Source organism: Primulina tabacum, chromosome 14, assembly GCF_025594145.1.
Source record: "Primulina tabacum isolate GXHZ01 chromosome 14, ASM2559414v2, whole genome shotgun sequence".
In the NCBI taxonomy this organism is placed as follows: domain Eukaryota; kingdom Viridiplantae; phylum Streptophyta; class Magnoliopsida; order Lamiales; family Gesneriaceae; genus Primulina; species Primulina tabacum.
The window spans coordinates 20,303,872-20,324,401 of NC_134563.1; the positions used below are offsets into that span (position 1 = coordinate 20,303,872).

General features: G+C 38.1%; 1 pseudogene; it reads right to left on the reverse strand.

The window, feature by feature from the left end:
• Positions 1–16,126: 16,126 nt before the first annotated feature.
• Positions 16,127–16,997, reverse strand: LOC142525108 (zinc finger protein GIS3-like; annotated as a pseudogene).
• Positions 16,998–20,530: the final 3,533 nt, after the last annotated feature.

Consider the following 20,530-nt stretch of genomic DNA (forward strand, 5'->3'; position numbering starts at 1 on the left):
CATAGTGCCCGGAATCCCGGGGAGGAAATCAAAAATTTACACTATTCACGAGCTTGCTCATTTTTCTCCTCTTCATCATCCGAGAGGGATGCAGCAACTTTCTCTAAATCCGGGAAATCCTCCCGGTCAGCAGGAACAAGGCCTGCTTCCTGAAACTGCTCCAGAAATTTGTTGAAGCCCTGTTCAAAGTAAACGAATGCTTTGTCAGCCACCATCTTCTTGAACTCCTGGGACTTCAAGAATTGAGCCATTTGTTCTTCCTGGGCAGCCTTCAAAAGATCTACCTCAGTCCGTGCCTCCTCAGCTAGGAGCCGGAAGGATTTCGCTTCTGCCCTAGCCGCCTGCACCTATAGCTGGGCAGCTTCTGACTAGGCATCAAAAGCTTTCTTAGCCTCGGCCAGCTCTGCTTGGACTATGTCCACCTGCTGTTTCCATCTCGCCTTCTCCCGGGCCAAGACATGCTCGTGGATTTCTGTAATCCGGCCCATCTCTTCTTGAAGCTTATTATGCATCTCCCGCGCAGTGGTAGCTTGAATGTTGGCATTCTTGGCTGCACCAGGTACTTGCTCGTAGGCAGATATCAGCATCTACAAGCCCTGCAAATCAAAGGAAGGGTCAGACTAATAGTAATAATAAAATCAAGGGATAGCAAGACAAAAATGAAACTTACAGAGAAGGACCGGGAAACACCCTCATACAGTTTTTGATTGGGGTGGAGGCCCTTAAGATGATCCACCTCCTCGGGACGAAGCAAGCCCCACACCATCTTGGTCAGGTCCGTGCTTACATCATCACCAAAGAGGTTTGCAAACTTTGAAGGCACTCCACCCTGCTGGAAAGAACCAGAAGATGAGCCGGGAGGGGGATGGGCGCGAGTGGTTATCATAGGTTCCTCCTCCACAACAATGGTCTCTCGGACAAGCTCCTGCACGGTCTTCCTCTTTCAGTGATTTAGAGGTGTCGGGTCCTCTTCTGCAACTAGAGAGGTGGTCTCCTCTCTGGTAGAAATCGCCTCTTCTCGGGCTTCAGTCTCTACCCGGACCCTGCACTCTTCTGATTCTTGGGCTTCTGCCTCCGCCTCGGCTTCTCGCTCTTCCTGCTCTTGGGATTCCCGGGCCCTCTTCTCTGCCCGATCTTGTTTCTGCTCGGCCTTCCTCTTAGCGGCCGCCTCAAGAAGACTGGCCTTAATCATGTCTTCTTCTACTGCGCCAAAGTTGGGAGTTAGAAAAATAAAATGCAGATTAAAAAGACAAAGGGGGGGAGTAATTTATCGGCCTGTGACTCGGCTTGACCAAATGCATCTATGACCTGGTCCACAGGATCTTCAGGCCGGGGCCCTATCCCATAATAAACCAGATTGCCCCGCCCCCCCCCCCCCCCCCCCCCCCCCCCGCCCCCCAATCAACACGGACGATAGGAAGGACTGGTTTTCCAAGGCCTCCCGATCATGGATGAAAGGGGGGAGAATTTTAAAATCCCGGGGAAGTTCCGGTTGCTCTGGCATTGAATATATGAAGCCAGTCGAGCAGGTAAGGGGAGTCGGGATTTGCAAAAAGAAAAATTTCATTTTACACCCCTTCAAGGAAAAATGGATGTCTGTCAAAAACCGGTAATGCATCCGGGCCATGAAAGATAGGACCCCATCATTGAACCGACAAGAGTAGAAAAAATGAAAGATGAAAGAATTAATTGGGATATTTTTCATGCGAAAGAGAATAAAGGTAACAGCCATGATCCTAAAGTGTTGGAAATTTAATTTCGGTGGTTTGATAAAATTAGATATCAATCTGTTAAACTAACTGATCACGAACACACGAATTGATAAACTGAAGTTATCAGCCGAACTGAATCTACTTTGTCAACTGATTGATCAGTTGGATACTGATCAGTTGACATACTCAGTTGTGAGGTTCATTATCAGCTGATCATTCAACTGAACACGTAATCAGCTGAAAAGGACATTCAACCGAAAATAGTACAAAGCAGACTGTAACTTGTAGTGGGACTTTGCATTTCAGAGAATACAGTGTACGAATATCAGAAGAATGTTGACATGGCAATCAACAGATACAAAAGATTCAATTGTATTTATTATTACCGTTGAAAGAAAGCCTATAAATAAGCAAGAAGAGCAGATGAGATATAGAGCTGAAATATACGATTCATCTATTCTCTTAAGCTTGTTGTTATTCTGCTAAATTTATTACTCTCAGTTGAGATTCAAAAAGCTCACACTCATTAGAAATATTCGTAGTATTTGAGGCTACCTTTCGAGCTTATTAGCACAAACCTCTGTATTACTTATATCAATCGTGCTAAAATCTAGTTGAAGAATTGTGAAAATTGTTGTTAACTAAGAGTTTCAGTCTTGGTAGTGTTAAAAGTCCAAACTGAAGTGGGTCTGTACAAATTTTGTATTGATCAAAGTCTTTTAGTGCATATCCTATCCTTGTGATAGAAGGGGTGACGTAGGAGTTATTCAAATCTCCGAACATCCATAAATCCTTGAATTATTATTTCAGTCATTTATTCTATCTTTCAGTCAGTTTATTTCCGCAACTATATTTAGTTAAAGTGATTGTTATCAACTGAGAAGATTCCTAAGTTTCAGTTTATCACAAAACTGATACTTCATTCTAAGAAGGTTATAAAAATCGTGAGTGTTTATTCAACCCCCCCTTCTTAACATGTTTCTACCTTTTAATCGATCCTATCAAGTGGTATCAGAGCTCAGTTGAATCTTGTCTCAGAATATTCTCACTTACAACCGTTCGATATGTCTTCATTCAACAAAATACCTATATTTTCCAGAGAAAACTTTGATTATTGGAAAATAAGAATGCAGGCTCATCTAGCTGCACAAGATGATGACATGTGGTATGTCATCACTGATGGGCCAATGAAGATATTGAAAACAAACAATGCAGTTGCCATCACTGACGGGGCACCCCAACAAATAGAAAAGCCCAGAGATGAATGGACAACTGAAGACAAAAGAAAAGAAAACTTGGATAATGTGGTCAAGGACATTTTATACAAAACGCTGGACAAAGTCATGTTCAGCAAAATCAACATGTGCAAAACAGCCAAAGAAATATGAGAAAAACTTATTCAGCTACGTGAAGGAAATGAACAAACCAAGGAGAACAAGGTGTCTGTTGCTGTTCAAAAATTTGATAATATCAAGATGAAAGCAGGAGAGTCTATGCACGAGTATGATGAAAGAGTCAGCTGCATCATCAATGAATTGAATGCACTTGGAAAAGTGTACTCAAATAAAGAAGTGGCACTAAAGGTAATAAGAGGTCTTTCCAAAGAGTGGGATGTCAAGACCATGGCTATGCGTGAATCAAAAGATCTCAACAAATTTGAACTACATGATCTATTTGCCGATATAAAGGCATATGAATTTGAGCTACAAACCAGAGAAGGGGAACCTTCTACACTAGCTGCTACAACGGCGTTAATTGCTGTCAGACATGAACCAACTGGTTCAGCTGACAGATCCGCTGATCAACTTAGCAATGATGCCATGTCATTGTTTGTCAGAAAATTTGAAAGGTTCATGAGGAAGAATCAAGGAAACTTCCAAAAACAATACCAGAAGAACCAATCCAAAGAAGAATCCTATGTTTGATTCAACTGTAGCAAATCAGTTCATTACATAGCAGACTAGTCCTAAGCCTAAGAAGGACAGTCGAAGATCAATTGAAAAAGCAAAGAAGCCATATAAGCACAGGAGAAGGACTAAGGATGACAGGAGATCATCCAAAAAGAAGCATGAAGTGCTCCTGGCTGAGGAAAGCAAATCAAAGTGGGCTGAAACTGACAGTGATGAGTCAGAATCAGAAAGCCCAAGCAGGTCAAGTGATGATGAAGAGGAAATCAAATGCTTGATGGCAGATGATGCTGAATTGGATTCAGCAAGAGAACAGGTATTTGATTTTAGCTCAACTAACTTCACTCGTGAGGAACTCATAACCACGTTGCATGACATGGTAAATGAGTATCACAAATTGGCTCGATCATTTGAAAAGGTCAAAGCTGAGCAAAATGATCGCAGTGATAACAAAACTGAAACTGATAAGTCAGTTGAAATGTTAAATTTAAAAGAGGAGATTGCCAAGAAAAACGCTGAACTGATCGAAAACCAAGCTTTGATATGTCAGTTGAAAACTGAGATTTCAAAAAATTCTGAACTATTTCAAAATTGGAATAAATCTTCAGTTACATTAATTGAAATGCAGAATGCTCAAAAATCAGTTGCTGATAAAGCTGGTTTAGGTTTTAACAGTCATGTTGAAAACTCTACAAGTGATACTCAGCCAAGGTTGAATAATAACAAAGGAAAGTATATTACCTTTGTAAAGTCAACCATGGTAAATGAACATTCAGAACCAAGTAAATAAACTGTTCAATCGACTGAGAATAAGAACAAAGGCAAACGATATGGTATTGGATATAGCTCAGAGAGTTCAACTGATAAAAGAAACTGATCTCCTAAACGATTCAGTAAAAAATATCAATACTCAAGGAATGGCTATTAAAACTACTACAATAGTAAGCCAGTTCAAAAACGGTATCAAAAGAACAGTCAGTTGAAAAATGAAATAAATCATACTGTCTCATCCTCACACCACACACATACTGCTAAAAAGTCGAAAAAAACCATTTGGAACACAGAAACTAGGAAGTCAGTTAGACTAATCAAAGTCTGGGTTCCTAAAGGACAAATCAGTTTAGGACCCAAATGAATATGGGTACCAAAGTTATATATTGTGTGTGATTGCAGGTAACAGGTACAACAAGAGAACCAACCTTGTATCTAGACAGCGGTTGTTCACGACATATGACAGGAGATGCCAATTTACTATCTCAACTGATCAAGTATAATGGTCCAAACATCAGTTTTGGAGACAACTCCAAATGTAAAACTGTGGGTAAGGGTAAGCTTATCCATAGTAACTTTACAATTAAAGATGTTTTGCTAGTAGAGAATTTGAAGTATAACTTGATAAGCATTAGTCAGTTATGCGACAACAATTTCTCAGTTCAGTTTGACAAACACACGTGTTCAGTTAGAAACTCAATTGATGATGTCATTCTAACTGTAAATCGATGTGGTAATACTTACAAAGTCAGTTGGACTGAACAACCTTATGCACCAGTCTGTTTCATTGCTTCCAAATCTTCCAAACACTGGTTATGGCATAAGAGATTGAACCACTTAAACTTTAAATCTATTGCATATCTGAGTAATCGTGATCTTGTAACTGGTTTGCCCAAAATGGATTTCTCTGAAGATAAAATTTGTTCAGCATGTCAGTTTGGTAAACAAATAAGATTTTCTTTTAGAAACAAGGGTTGTAAATCTTCATCCCGATGCTTAGAACTGTTACATATGGATCTATTTGGTCCTCTACCAGTCATGAGCTTAGGGGGAATGAAATAAACCTTGGTGGTTGTAGATAACTTTTCAAGATTTACTTGGGTTATATTTCTCAAATCCAAAGACCAAACTGCTGCACAAATGATTAAGATTTTAAAAAATTACTAAATGAAAAATCAGTTGGAATTGATAGAATCAGGTCTGATCAAGGAACTGAATTCATCAATCAAATTCTTTCAAATTTTTTAGAAAGCACTGGAATTAAGCATGAGCTCTCAGCAGCTAGAACTCCTCAGCAAAATGGTGTAGCTGAGAGAAGAAATCGGACCCTTAAAGAAGCTGCTAGAACAATGCTTGCTTATTCTGGTATTTCTCAAAGGTTTTAGGCTGAAGCAGTAAACACTGCGTGTTATACTCAGAACAGATCAATGATTAATAAAAATCATGTGAAAACACCATATGTGATCTGGCATGGAACAAAAAGTGTGATGTCTTATTTCAATATATTTGGCTGCAGATGTTTTGTACTCGATAATGGTAAAAATCATTTTAAAGCTTTTGATGCTAAATCTGCAGAGGGAATATTTCTTGAATATTCTTCTGTTAGCAAAGCATATAGAATCTTCAACAAAAATTCATTAAATGTTGAAGAATATATCCATGTTGCTTTTGATGAAACGACACTAACTAATAAGCCAACTAATCCAGTTGAGCTAGTTGATAGATTTACAGATATCAGTTTGGAGGATGAAAATGAAGAAGAAAATCATATCAATCGAAACATCCTTCAAACACCTGAACCAGAAGTGTTAGATCAACCAATGGAACAGGAAGCTGCTCCTGATAATCATTTGGTGGAGCAAATAGAAAATATTCAGTTACCAACTGATACAGCTCCAACTGAAACTGAAAACATTCTGTTACCAACAGAAGTAGTTGCTGATACAGAAGCAGCAAACACTGAACTCAGATGGAAGAAATCACATCCACCAGAATTGGTAATATGTGATCCATCTGACCCAGTAAGAACAAGAAATCAAATGCTTAACTTATTTATTCATTCTGATTTTGTCTCACAATTAGAACCAAAGAAAACTTACGAGGTTCTTGCTGATCCTAACTAGGATAATCGCTATGCAAGAGGAGCTAAATCGGTTTATCCATAACAAAGTCTGGAACCTAGTTCCAAGACCAATTTCAAAAACTATCATAAGTACAAAATGGTTGTACAGTAACAAACTGAACGAAGATGGTTCAGTTGTGCGCAGCAAAGCAAGGCTAGTAGCACAAGGATACAGGCAAGAAGAAGGAATTGATTACGATGAAACATATGCACCAGTTGCAAGACTAGAAGCTATCAGAATATTCCTTGCTTTTGCATCGTTCAAGAACTTTAAAGTTTACCAGATGGATGTAAAGAGTGCATTCCTGAATGGTCAGTTGCAAGAAGAAGTTTATGTTGAATAACCTCCAGGTTTTATCAATCACTCTTCCCTAATCATGTCTATTATTTGAACAAAGCTTTATATGGTCTTAAACAAGCTCCAAGAGCTTGGTATGAGACACTTTCAAAATTCTTAACTGATCATGATTTTACTGTTGGATCAGTTGATAAGACATTGTTCAAATTTTCTAAGAATGATCATATTTTACTTGTTCAAATTTATGTTGATGACATCATATGTGGGTCAATTAACCCCAAATTATGCGAGAAATTTGCTAAGATGATGCAGGACAAATTTGAAATGAGCATGATGGGTGAACTGACATTTTTCCTTGGACTGTAAGTGAAGCAACTGGAGACTGGTATTTTCATCGGTCAAACTAAATACACAAAAGAGTTGCTCAAGAAATTTGGCGTGAAATCATGTTTAGCTGCAAGTACTCCCATGAGTTCATCAGTAAAACTGGACACTGATCAAGGGGGAATATCATTAGAGGTGATAATCTCAAAGGGTTTAATAGGTTCATTATTGTACCTAACTCCCAGTCGTCCTGATATTGTATTTGTTGTCTCTATGTGTGCTAGATTTCAATCAAACCCTAAGCAATCGCATTTTTCAGCTGCCAAACGTATTTTAAAATATCTTAAATGCACGCAAAATGTTGGGTTATGGTACTCTAAAGACTCCTCTTTCAATTTAGTTGAATATTCAGATGCAGATTATGCAGGATGTAAGCTAGATCGTAAAATCACCAGTGGATCATGTCAGTTTCTAGGAGACAGACTGATCTCCTGGTTCAGCAAGAAGCAAACATCAATAGCCACTTCCACAACTGAAGTAGAATACCTTGCTAATGGAAGCTGTTGTGCCCAACTGCTCTGGATCCAGCAACAACTGAAAGATTATGGAGTTATTGCCATAGAATCACCCATATTTTGTGAAAATACTAGCACGATTGTTATCACTTGCAATCCAGTTCTTCACTCAAGGACCAAGCACATAGATGTCAGGCATCAGTTCATCTGAGATCAAGCCTTAATAAAGCCATCAGACTGGAGTATGTTTCAACTGAACAACAAGCAGCTGACATCTTCACCAAACCACTACCCGAGACTAAGTTTTCTTACTTTCGCAATATACTTGGTTTAACTGATTTAACTTGATTGTATATCATGGCTTTTAATAGTTTCTTTTTGTAACTGAGTATGTTATCATATGTTAATCGCTCAGTCAGTTAATTGCCGGTTATTATCATTTCAGTTGAATTATTCTCAGTTGTCTGTGACAGAACTTTATCCACAAGAGCTTCATGATTTCTACTCAATCGGTTACGTTACTGTTGATGGAAACATCACTGCTACTATCAATGGTCAGTTGCTGACCATTTCTGAAGAATCCTTCGGTGAACTATTTCAACTGCCTACTGATGTGCTAATCTATTTCTCTGAGGTAAAAACCTCTGATATTAAAGAAATGCAGTCTCTTCTGTCAGCTGATGGTCGGAAAATCAAAGTTTTCGATCCAAAGAAAGAGCTCAAGCCAGAAATTCAACTACTGGCAGATATTTCAGCAAAGGGAATACTAGCTAAGGCTGGTTCATTTTCTGCTCTTACTCTTGAAAAGTTTCAAGTCATGACGGTGATCATGGCTAAGAAAAAGGTAAACTGGAGAAATATTATTTTCACCATTCTAAGAAATATGCTTCAGTCAACGAAGCAGTCACAGGGATATGCCGTGCAAATCAGTTTTCTACTGAAAATGAAGGGGCTAGTGGGTGATACTGCTGAGAAATCATCCAAGTTCAAAGTGTTCAATGTTAAGAATGTACAGCCACCAAGGGAAAAATTGAACTTTTCACCTGAGTAGTTCATTAAGGGGAAAAAGGAAATTGGGATGGGAGGAGCTCCCAAATCAGTCAAGAAAGCAAGAAAAGAGGCTCAACAGAAGACAATCAAGCGCAAACTGATTGTCAGTGAAACTGATTCTGAGATAACTCCCTCTCCCAAAGTTGTGAAGAAGCCTCGGACCTTAAAAACCAAGCCTGCTGCTGCAGTTGGATCCACCCCAACTGATCGACTAATGCAGTCAGGAGCTGAACAGCCCATTGAGACTGTCCCACTGAAGGCCATTCCAACTGAACCCTCAACTGAGGATCAGTTGCCTCTCTCTGCCATCTTGCCGAAGAAGAAAGTCACTGAATCTGGTGACAAAAAGAAGCTTGCTGGAGTTAAGGCTCCACCAATCATTATCACTAGTTACACTTCCTTACCTCCTCCCAGACCAAAGGGAATAGTAATCAGAGAACAACAATGATAGGGTTGAGCATTCCTCACATTCTAACTGATCCCAAAGGGAAAGGGAAGATGCAAGAACAACCTAGACCAATCAATGCGGTTCAAATGCATATTGATCTCATTTGGCAAGAGATCAACGATTTTGCAGCAGAGAAACTCAAGATCTACAATGAGTGGGTCAAATTCAGAACTAAAGTTGGCTACTGTTCTGAGAGTAGTCAAGGCTTCAACAGTTATTCAGGGTCTAGAACGCAAAACATATTTGTTTGATCAGCTGAGAGCCAAGAAGCTTCAGAAGATTGTTTGCTGAGTTACGACAAAATTTTGATCCTTCAAGTCCGACTGCTATCAATGACTCAGCAGTATACAATCAACTGGACTCGGATCTTATCTGCTTACAGATGCAAATCAAGGATTGGAAAATGGGTCAAGAACTAATCATTCCAGTAATTGAACAAGACTTATCATCTGATGAAGAGCCAGCTGGAAAGTCAGTTCAAGAGCCACCCAAAGACTCAGCTGTTTAAGTTTCTCAAAAGGCAACTGAACCTTCCTCATCAGCTGCTCCACCATCCTCAATCTTCAACTGCTGATCCACCGCCATATACTGAAGATGAATTGTCTCTAGCAAACCTAGATGAGGTCATCAAATCAGTCACCTCAGATATTGAGCTGGACAATTCAAGGACAGTTGAAGATGTGCTTAGAACTGAAGAACCAGCTGAGGAGCCCAATTTAGATAAACCATAACGGCCACCTCTGTCAGAAGTTGTGACTGAACAGACAATTTTGAACCCAACTGTACAGACAGAACCAATTCTTAAACCAGCTGAAGAATCAGTTGTTGATCCAACTGAAGCAACAGTTGTCGAACAAACTGAAGAACCTTCTTCTACCTCTACCCTTCCATCTGTTTCATCTCCTCCCCAGGACCATTTAACTGAAAATATTTCAGAGATAGCTATGCATATAATAGAACCAACTGATGGTGTGATAGTTGTATTTAATCAAGAACAAAGGGAACAAATTTCAGAAACTTCTGGAGCCATGTCTCCAAGAATTTCAGACACTGATGCCCTGTTTGTAGAACTCCAAACCGTTCAGTCGAACCTACTCAGTATGATGATTTCTATCTCTGCAATAAAATCTACTCGGCTTGCACATATCTTGAAGCTTGATTAAAATTATGAATTTAGAACAAACAGACTGAAACAGCTTAACAAGAGTGTATCTGCTCTTTATATTCAAACTGAGGAAATCAAGAAAGACAGATTGTCAACTGAATCGCACTTCCAGACTCAAGCCCTAGTTGGCAGTCGATTTGACTTTCTTGAATAAAAGGTCACTAAAAGAATTTACCTGCTGCAGGACATTATGATAAATGCAGTATCAGATATTGCAGCAGATGTCTGCATACTAACAAGAAAAGTAGATGTGCTTGACAAAAACGGGGAAATTACTAAAGAAACAGAAGAAGACAAAGGAAAGAAAAAAAATGTATGAAGATCAACTGACTTCAGTTAAATGGTTGAAGATTTTGTATTCTTTATTCTTTGTACGAATCTGTACATAAGATCATATACTTATTTCATTCTTTGTACGAATCTGTACATTGGAAAAGTTATTTTATCTACAATGAAATTAAAGACTATTTCGAGATCAGCTGATCAATTCATACTTTACAAAGTTTTGTCAATCACCAAAAAGGGGGAAATTGTTGGAAACTTAATTTCGGTGGTTTGACAAAATTAGAGATCAATCTGTTAAACTAACTGATCACGAACACACGAATTGATAAACTGAAGTTATCAGCCGAACTGAATCTACTTTGTCAACTGACTGATCAGTTGGATACTGATCAGTTGACATACTCAGTTGTGAGGCTACTTATCAGCTGATCATTCAACTGAACACGTCATCAGCTGAAAAGGACATTCAACCGAAAATAGTACAAAGCAGACTGTATCTTGTAGTGGGACGCCGCATTTAGATAATATAGTATACGAATATCAGAAGAATGTTGACATGGCAATCAATGGATACAAAAGATTCAAATTGTATTTATTATTACCAGTTGGAAGAAAGCCTATAAATAAGAAAGAAGAGCAGATGAGATATAGAGCTGAAATATACGATTCATCCATTCTCTTAAGTTTGATGTTATTCTGCTGAATTTATTACTCTCACTTGAGATTCAAAAAGCTGACACTCATTAGAAATATTCGTAGCATTTGAGGCTACCTTTCGAGCTTATTAGCACAAATCTTTGTATTACTTATATCAGTCGTGCTAAAATCCAGTTGAAGAACTGTGAAAATTGTTGTTAACTAAGAGTTTAAGTCTTGGCAGTGTTAAGTCCAAACTGAAGTGGGTCTGTACAAATTTTGTATTGATCAAAGTCTTTTAGTGCATATCATATCCTTGTGATAGAAGGGGTGACGTAGGAGTTATTTAAATATCCGAACATCCATAAATCCTTGCATTATTATTTCAGTAATTTATTCTATCTTTCAGTCAGTTTATTTCCGCAACTATATTTAGTTATACTGATTGTCATCGACTGACAAGATTCCTAAGTTTCAGTTTATCACAAAACTGATACTTCATTCTAAGAAGGTTATAAAAATCGTGAGTGTTTATTCAACCCCCCTTCTAAACATGTTTCTACCTTTTAACCGATCCTATCATAAAGGCATTAGGATGAAGGTGATTAATGGGAAGACCAAAATACCGGGCGATTCCCTCAAAGAAATGGTGGATGGGGAATCGAAGACCACTCTTAAGTTTTTCTATGGAAAAAGTTTGCAAACCAGGGGGTGGAGTGTCCGGGTGATCGTTGGGCCCAGGGATTTTGATTTTGTAAGTGGAGGGGAGGGAACCTAAAGACCGTACTTCTTCTAGATTACCCGGGCGAAGAGTAGAGGTCACTGTAGAGAACCACAGTGGCCCTGCTACCGTGTCCTTCTCTTTACCCCGGGAACTAGTGAGTCGGGAAGAGGAAGCTGTGGTTTTTTATTTTAGAAGAGGTCGGAAAGCAGGGATAGGAATGTTGATGGGAATGTGCTCGGAAGTTTCAGAAGGGGTTGGGGAGTTACCCTCCGACCGCCCCCTGACATTTTGACCGGAAGTAGAAGAAGTAGAATTCGACATGATTGGAAAAGGGAATTAAATCAGTAAGGGAGAAGGGACTTACGGCGGAGAAAAGGTGAGAAGTGGCTGGTAAATGCAGAAGACCACCGGAGTTAGGATGTGCACGTCGGAAAGCTTGAGAGAGAAATTTGACAGAGTTTGGCCACTGGTTCGAATTTGCAAGTGATTTTTGAGAAGCCCATTAACTACTATATATAAGGGGAGGAGTTAATCTACACCATTGATCACGAAACTAATGGACGGACGAGATCGGCATAGGAAATTGCGCGGGATATTTGAAAAAACAAGCGCGGAAATCGAGGCGTCGTAATTATTTTTCTCGGTATACGAAAAAGCCCTGATGCAATGATTTTCCTCGGAATACGAAAAGCGTCTAACAGATTTTAAGTGTAGGGCTTACGTCAGCACTAATATCATGACATCAGCACTAACGACTCGGGGAGACTAAACGACAAATTATTTCTCCTGATCGGGCACACAAGACTGATCGGGACAGTATGTACGACTCTAGCCCGACTATTTAAGGAGGGAGTGATGATATCCCGGGATGTCCCGGGTCATGGACAATGACCAGGATGTCCCGGGACTTGGATCCGGTCATGTAATCCGGGCCATGGATAGTGCCCGGGTCAGGAGGATGGGCTATTCCCGGGTCAATAAGACAAAAATCTGAATCGATATCCGGATCTCAAGCTGCCCGGGACGTTGAGAGTATGACGTGACAAGGAGAATCTGTGCAAAGGCCAATCAAAAGACCGAGCCATTGAAACACTGGGGACTTTACCTACCCGGGCTATTGGATGCCCAGGCTCTCATGAGAGAAATTCTACTCGGGCCACTTCGATAAACGTGCCACATTTAATTACGCCGACAAAGTAGGGCGTGTCCGGCCGACCTATCTCTGACACCAATGAAAGTGGTTGACAAAATCAGGTAGGCTGAATGTGACTAATATAAGATTTGACATGTCAGAATAATAGGGTATAATCAGTCGCCCTACCATAATTAATGAGCAACACAAAAAACGAGATCATCATTACATCCTCTATTATAAATATCAGGTTTTCTCTTTGTATTTACTATCTATTCAGATATTGAATGCACTCATTTATTGTGCATTTATTACTCATCTTCTACATCAATCTCACAGCCATCACTTGATTACATTGGTTTATAGCTTGAGTCCTTCACTAACTTAAGCATCGGAGTTGTCACGCCGGATACACCTCCGGCGCCCATTCACGTGGTTACTTTCATGTTTACACATCTTCTCGACTGCTTAAAGGAGGAAAGCTTCTGTTCCAAACATTCTGCTCTTATTTCCCTCATCATACTGATATCAGATCCGGTGGAGCACCGACCCGGCTCAGCCATTTCACCCGGATCGCATCAACAATTATTTTATTTAATAGTTTATATTAATTATTATATCATCTTTTTATTTATTTTGTCTAGCTTAAGTTAAGTGATAAAAAATTTAGTAATTAAATATTATTCTCCGTAAGATCGATACTTGGAATCATCATCCATTTTATTATAACTTGACCTAGTCCGCTTGGAAGATTTATTCCTAACCGAAATCGTCGGTCAGTCGCCCATGCTCTATTTTCTATTACTGACAAGTTCGACAACCCATGCGTGCATCAGACTACTCGTATCACTTCTACGTGTACCAGTAAGACCTCCTAACGATTATTTAGTCGTGGTGTCCCATACCTGCGATCTCGAAGATGACTCATGTACTCGGATGCTCGGATAGATAACCGGGATGTGACCACTATCTACTAGCTAGACTACCCGAGCTTGGCTTCCTCTAAGCATCCGTGACTAAATACGACTTGACCTAAGATGGCCCGAATATATCCAGTTTTCGAACCTAAGACGATCCGAATATGCCCGGTAGTATCACAAAGGTTGACTCGTTTCACAAATTATGTTTTTATAATAGGTTTATTGTGAGACAGTTTCACAAATCTATACTCATTAGATATATTTGTAATAAAAAAATAATAATTTTTACATAAAAAAACATTATTTTTTATAAAACGGGTCAGATTGAATATTAATATCCAAAAATTGACACGTGAGACCGTCTCATATCTCATATGAATTTTATGTTTTTTTAGCTATTCTTTATTAGTTTTAGTATTTCATGCGAAACATTTGTGATATCCCAACACACAAACGTATGTTACGAATCTCTCTCGAAACTACTTTTGCTATTATACACAAATGGCTAACCTAAATAATTTTAACTCCTCATAATAAATTCAAATAGCTCTTAATTACAACACGACACAGGACAAACATCGTGACATCATCGTCTTGGTTTGTCTCACTGATTTACAGACATCGAGGCTCTAGAGACGGCTTTTGCATATTCAACATATCGCTCTAATGGATGTAGCATTTTGTAAGAGTTATGTGGAAAAAATCAAATTATTTGATACCACTATGTTACACTTTGTGCTTAATAGTCTTACAATGATGAGGCACTGACTTTAATTTACCTAAAACATGAAAGAGGCATGCCAATTGATCAGCCCCGACTTGGGACATATAATCATAAATATGTATACACACGTATATATATATATATTAATTTATTAAGTTTGAGACACTTAGAGTAACTAATTTTGCTGTCATGGTCTGTTTTATTAATTATATATCTTAATAAAATGATAAAATTTTAATGTAATTTATATGTAGTTCAGTGGATAGAGTCATTGTTTCTTGAGTTTAGGTTATAAATTCAATTTTTACTGAAGTCATTTTTATTCTTTTATTTTTCAATTTACTTTTTAATTTATATATCAAAATTATAGTGTAGTCCCTCACAATTTCTTATAATTATATTTTGATCTTCATTTAAATATAAATCAAATTAATTATAAATTTTTTTATACAAGCACGCAACGCGTTCGTCGGTACACTAGTTTTTATATATATTTATATATATATTTAAGTCACACTTTTTGTGCACCCATAAAATAAAAATGCCATCATTTTTATCTCATACTTTTGACTATTTTCATGATTTTGGATTTAAAATATTTGTGGGCTGCTTTAATCACAAGCTTTAGGCTTTAGGTGCTTAATTCTTGGAATGCATTATCTTATTTTCGTGCTCACACGTAAGCTTCCTTAAACAGTCAACTCTATTGGTTCTACATACATTACATTTTGTGGATGCCTGGGTTCAGTTTGCCGTCTCCCCCACTTTTCAAGTGTGTAGCCCTAACTTTTTAATTTATTTATTTTATTTGTAAGAACTTTAAGTATTTATTTTAGTCGTTTGTGATGATCTTCCAACACAGCCTACTCATTTCATATATATAATCCATTAATGACTAATTAATAAATAATTTTTTTGGTTTTTTGCTTTCGCTGTATTTGACATTATTTTTTTTGTCAAGTGTACGAATTAAAACATTTGTAAGGAAGGTAAATGTCGATGCAAAAACTTGTGTGAGACGGTCTCACGGGTCATATTTTGTGAGACGGATCTCTTATTTGGGTCATCTATAAAAAAATACTACTTTTTATGCTAAGAGTATTACTTTTTATTGTGAATAGCGCTAGGGTTGACCCGTCTCACAGATAAATATTCGCGAGACCGTCTCAAAAGAGACCTACTCAGATGTCAAATATAATATTTAATGGAAGAGAAACCAAGTCAAAAAACCCAATATTTGTTTTAGCAATCGTCATTAAAAAATGTTGAATTAATATGAAAAATGAATTATATGAAAAAGACTGTAGTCTGTATAGTAGAAAAAGACAATTAAAAATAATTAATGGATTTCAACTACATTGATTTAAAAATATTTTTCAAAAAATTAAGTCGATTTGAGAAAAATTATCCCTCATCCGAATGCCATAAAAACAATAAATTAATAAATCGGAAAATGTACAAATTCAACTAGGACAACTAGAAACGGCTCTCCGGCTGATTAACCCAGTCGACTCCGTAACACACTACGGCGCGGCTGGAGCTAAGCTGAGGTGCAAATCGAGGCCAAATGAGTCATCGAATGTGGGGCCATCATCCAGTGCTCTAGAAAACCTACTCAATGAAGGCCCATCTAATCTTCTATTGTGGGCCTTAATCTGCTGCTGAGGCCCATTAACATTAACGCTCGACTCCCCCGTACTCCCCGCGTACGATAAGCTACCCACACTCCTCCCGCCCGTCGAACCCGGAAACACGCTCCCATGCGAGACCTGGAATGGTGCCACCGCGCGTGGGACATAAAACCACGACGGAGATTGGCCCGACGCTGCAGAAACCACCACAGATCCGGCAGGGGCTAGAAGATGGGTCGACGGAGTGAAGGCGGAGATCATCGGGTTGCGCATGAAAGAGACGGCGGCGTTTCAGCTGGCCTGTATTTGTGCGCGCTTGAGCTGCTGACGTTCTTTCTTGTGAGCGTTCTGATGGCCGCCGATGGCCTGCGAGTTTGGGAATTCGCGGCAGCAGTACTGGCACCCGTACTTCCGCCCATCAGACGCCGGTAAGCCACCGGCTTCCTGCGGGGCTGACGGGTTTTTGGCGGAGTCGACTTCAAGTTCTTGATCTTGATTTTGATCGGCTGTCATGTTGAAGCCAAAGAGTTTCAAACGACCATTATTGGTTGTGATGCTGCTGCATGATTTGTTTTGGTACTCTAGCTTGGCCATTCGGTACACTTTTTAGCGAGAAAGAGGTGTAGAGACAGAAAATTGGTTATTCAGGACAGTTGATATTTCGATGAGAAGTGGTATTAATACAAGCTCAAAAGATTTTCAAATTTTTTAAACCTAAAAATTAAAAATTTTATACACCCTATATTATCTATATCATTAACTATCGCATATATATTTATACGAACCATTTTTATTTTAATTTTCTCAAAATACCTCTTATTCATAATATCACAAATCTTATTTTATTTTGAAAAATAGCCGATTTAGTCCTTAAGAAGTTTATTTTACATTTTTCTTATCTAACTTGTTACTTTTTTTTTTTTTAAATACAATAGGAAATGAGCGTTCTATCTAAAATTAAAAGCGTGGCATTAAAAGCACGCTGTTGACATGATGCTGCGAAAATTCAATTTCCTCGTAGTGCTTAGAGCCTCATTCTTACCACTAGACCAATAAATCATTGGCTTTGCAATTGGGTTTTAATCTTAAAAATTTATTTTTGTTTGTTTTTGGTCATTTTCGTCGCAGAGCTAACGTATCATATGAAATATCATCATTTTTCAATATGAAGTTTGAATTTTCTGACGTGATTTCAAACATAGAACAAAGTTGAAGAGAATAAAATCGACTTTGACAATTTTTTCTTGTTATAAAATTTTCTCTTATTATATAAAATAAGTGGACATAACAATATATTGACTTAAACATACACTAGTCTATATCGTACGATTTTTTAAAGTTTAGTATATGTGTACGCATCATCGCTCGCGCGCCAAATTTTACTAATATATATGCACACTTCAAAGTTCAAATTTCACCAGTCATTGACACAAAATAGAATAGAGAAAATATAAAAATTTATTTTAAAATAAGAATTAATACAATATTTTACTTCTTTTGAATTTTTACTCGTTGTTTTACCATAGTTATTATGCAGCAATGAATATCATTGATATGGCTCACGCTGATTATTGTTGTGTCAGCGCTTTGGCAGGAAAATGAATAAAAATACATAAGAAGTCATATGACACTTTGTACCAGAATTCCCAACATGTCTAAATAATAATAAATAAAAATAGATAGAAGTAATGATACGTTCGGTTAAAGGTGGAAAAAAATTTAGAATGAAGGGGAGTTAAATAAACACTTACTGTAAGGTCCAAAATTAAGATGACGTAATCCAACTGCATGCAAATCTAGAAAATATGAAAAATGACTAATTAATTGATTTTAATTGCTTAATTGATTATGTGACATACATGATTATATGTTAAAAATGATTTTGTTTTCATTATGCATTAAACTGTATTTTAAGGATTATTCAAGTTGCGATCAAGGAACGGAGATCGAGAGCTGAAAAACGTAAAATTTTTTTATAAATAATTGATTTTTATTATTTAAAATATGAGTGATGCTTTTTCATATTTTTGAAAATAAGGAGATTTGAGGTGATTTTATACGCCGGGACATAAATTTTATCGGTGTTAGATTTTCAACAAAAATACGAACTTTTTAGCAATTCGGCTATTAAATTCACAAACTTATGTAACCAAAACTATTTTAAGATTTTAATTAAACTCTAATTAAGCACTAATAAGCATAAATTGTGTGCTTAATAGGCCTAAGCCTTGGTGAGTGATTTTTATCATATTTAAAGTGTTAAAACCTACCACAAACCATCACATAACTCACGCCACTTCTGAATTTTCCACTCTCAAATTCTCTTCCAAACACACGGCCACACACTCATTATTTTGAAGAAGAATTTTCGGATATTCAAGGGAAGTATCAAAGCCATCGTCTCCTCGTCCCCGTTCTTCGTCGTCAACGTATATTCGTGCGTTTAAAACGCAAAGGCATGCCATATATATTATTTTCTCATCTATCACATCGTATTATCGTTTTAAATATCGTGTGCTTGAGGAACATGAAATTCTTTTATTAATTTTGGAATATTGCACATACATGTCTAAAACTTATGAATTTTGATCCAAACTCATGCTCTACATGTGAAGGGGGCTGCCATGATGTTAACTTATGATCAAGTAAATTTTTTGCACGTTTTAGAGTCCTAGAGACACACCATACTCACGAAAACCACAAACGATTCAAGCTGGAGTCGGTTTTTTGTCATGGGGTTTGAGATGATCGGGTTCCTTGTTGAGGGGGCTGGAGGGTCATGGCTTGGGGCCAGGGCTCAGTCAGGGGATGGTTTAGTCGGGATAAGGGGCCTTAGTCACGTTAGGGTCTGATTCGAGAGGGATGGGAGGAGTCTTAACCCACTAGGACTCCTACCCGAGGATCACACATCACATGCGCAGGGGGGTGCAGGCTTCCAGGGGGTTGGGGACTCGCTCAGTGGTTCAAGCGCCAGGCTAGGGTGCGTCCTTAGGGTCCTAGGTAGGTGCTCTAGAGGTTGGTTCAGGGGCTGGGGCGTCGGCTAGGTTCCTAAGCACACCAACAAGAGTCCTTGGCCACTTGGAGTTCACGGCCAAGCTGTTGGTTGTTTGGGGGGTTCAGGTCTTGCTTTGGGATGGTTACTAAGGGTTGCAAGGGTTCAGTAGGGCGCACTAAGGGGTTGGTCAGGGTCTGGACCAACATGGTTCGAGGGTGGCTTGAGGAAATCGAAAGATGTCTCGAGTGGTTCAATCATTGGTCAAGTTAGGGTTTTTAAAGTTAAAAATAATCGAAACATGGCTCACGGGGGTCGAGTCATGGTTCATAAGGGCTAAAATAATACAAAAAATCTAAGTTTTGAATTTAGGAATTTTAAATTAAAGTTTGGGATTTTTTCCGGGATGAAAACGCCTTTCAAACGACAAATCACGAATTAATTGAAAAGCATAGTTTTAAACTAAATAAATTTATGGAAATTTTAATTTAAACTTAAATAATTATTTGGAACATGTTAGAGTCAATGAAATCATTAAAAAGTCAAAACCGATAAATTTTACGTCTAGGAGTAAAACGGTCATTTTACACCTAAAAAATTAGCAAACATCATGGTAGTGCTCTGAATGCTGTTTTATAGGCTATTATGATTATTTCAAATGTTTATGAAATTTTACATGATTAAATTATGATTTTTAAATGTCCATAGATTTTTATGATTTAAGGTCGACATTTAAAATATATGTTGCATGCTTGGTTTCAAAAGAAAAATGATATTTAAGCTTGATTTTATAAAGTGATGAAAATATTAAACGTTGAAGGAAGTGAAGTAATTGTGACTATTGAGGATTTGAGCTAAGAATGAGAATATTGTGAGGGAAAAGGCCCCAGGGGGAGCCTATCTATGGGAAAAGGTTCCAGAGGGAACCCGACGGTCGTATTTCTATTCGATGAGGATAGGCCAAGGCTCAGTGGACGAGAAATTGTCGCTGATGTCCCCGCTGCCTAGTACTGTGGTTACATGTAGATGGATCCATCGACTTTTTGAGGATTGAGGAAAGTCACAATTAACGATCTAAATTCAATAATAAGGAAAATGTTTATGATCATGATAAGAGGATACACGTTATGATTGAGGAAAATTATAAAGGTTGAGGTTAAGTTATGCATTATGA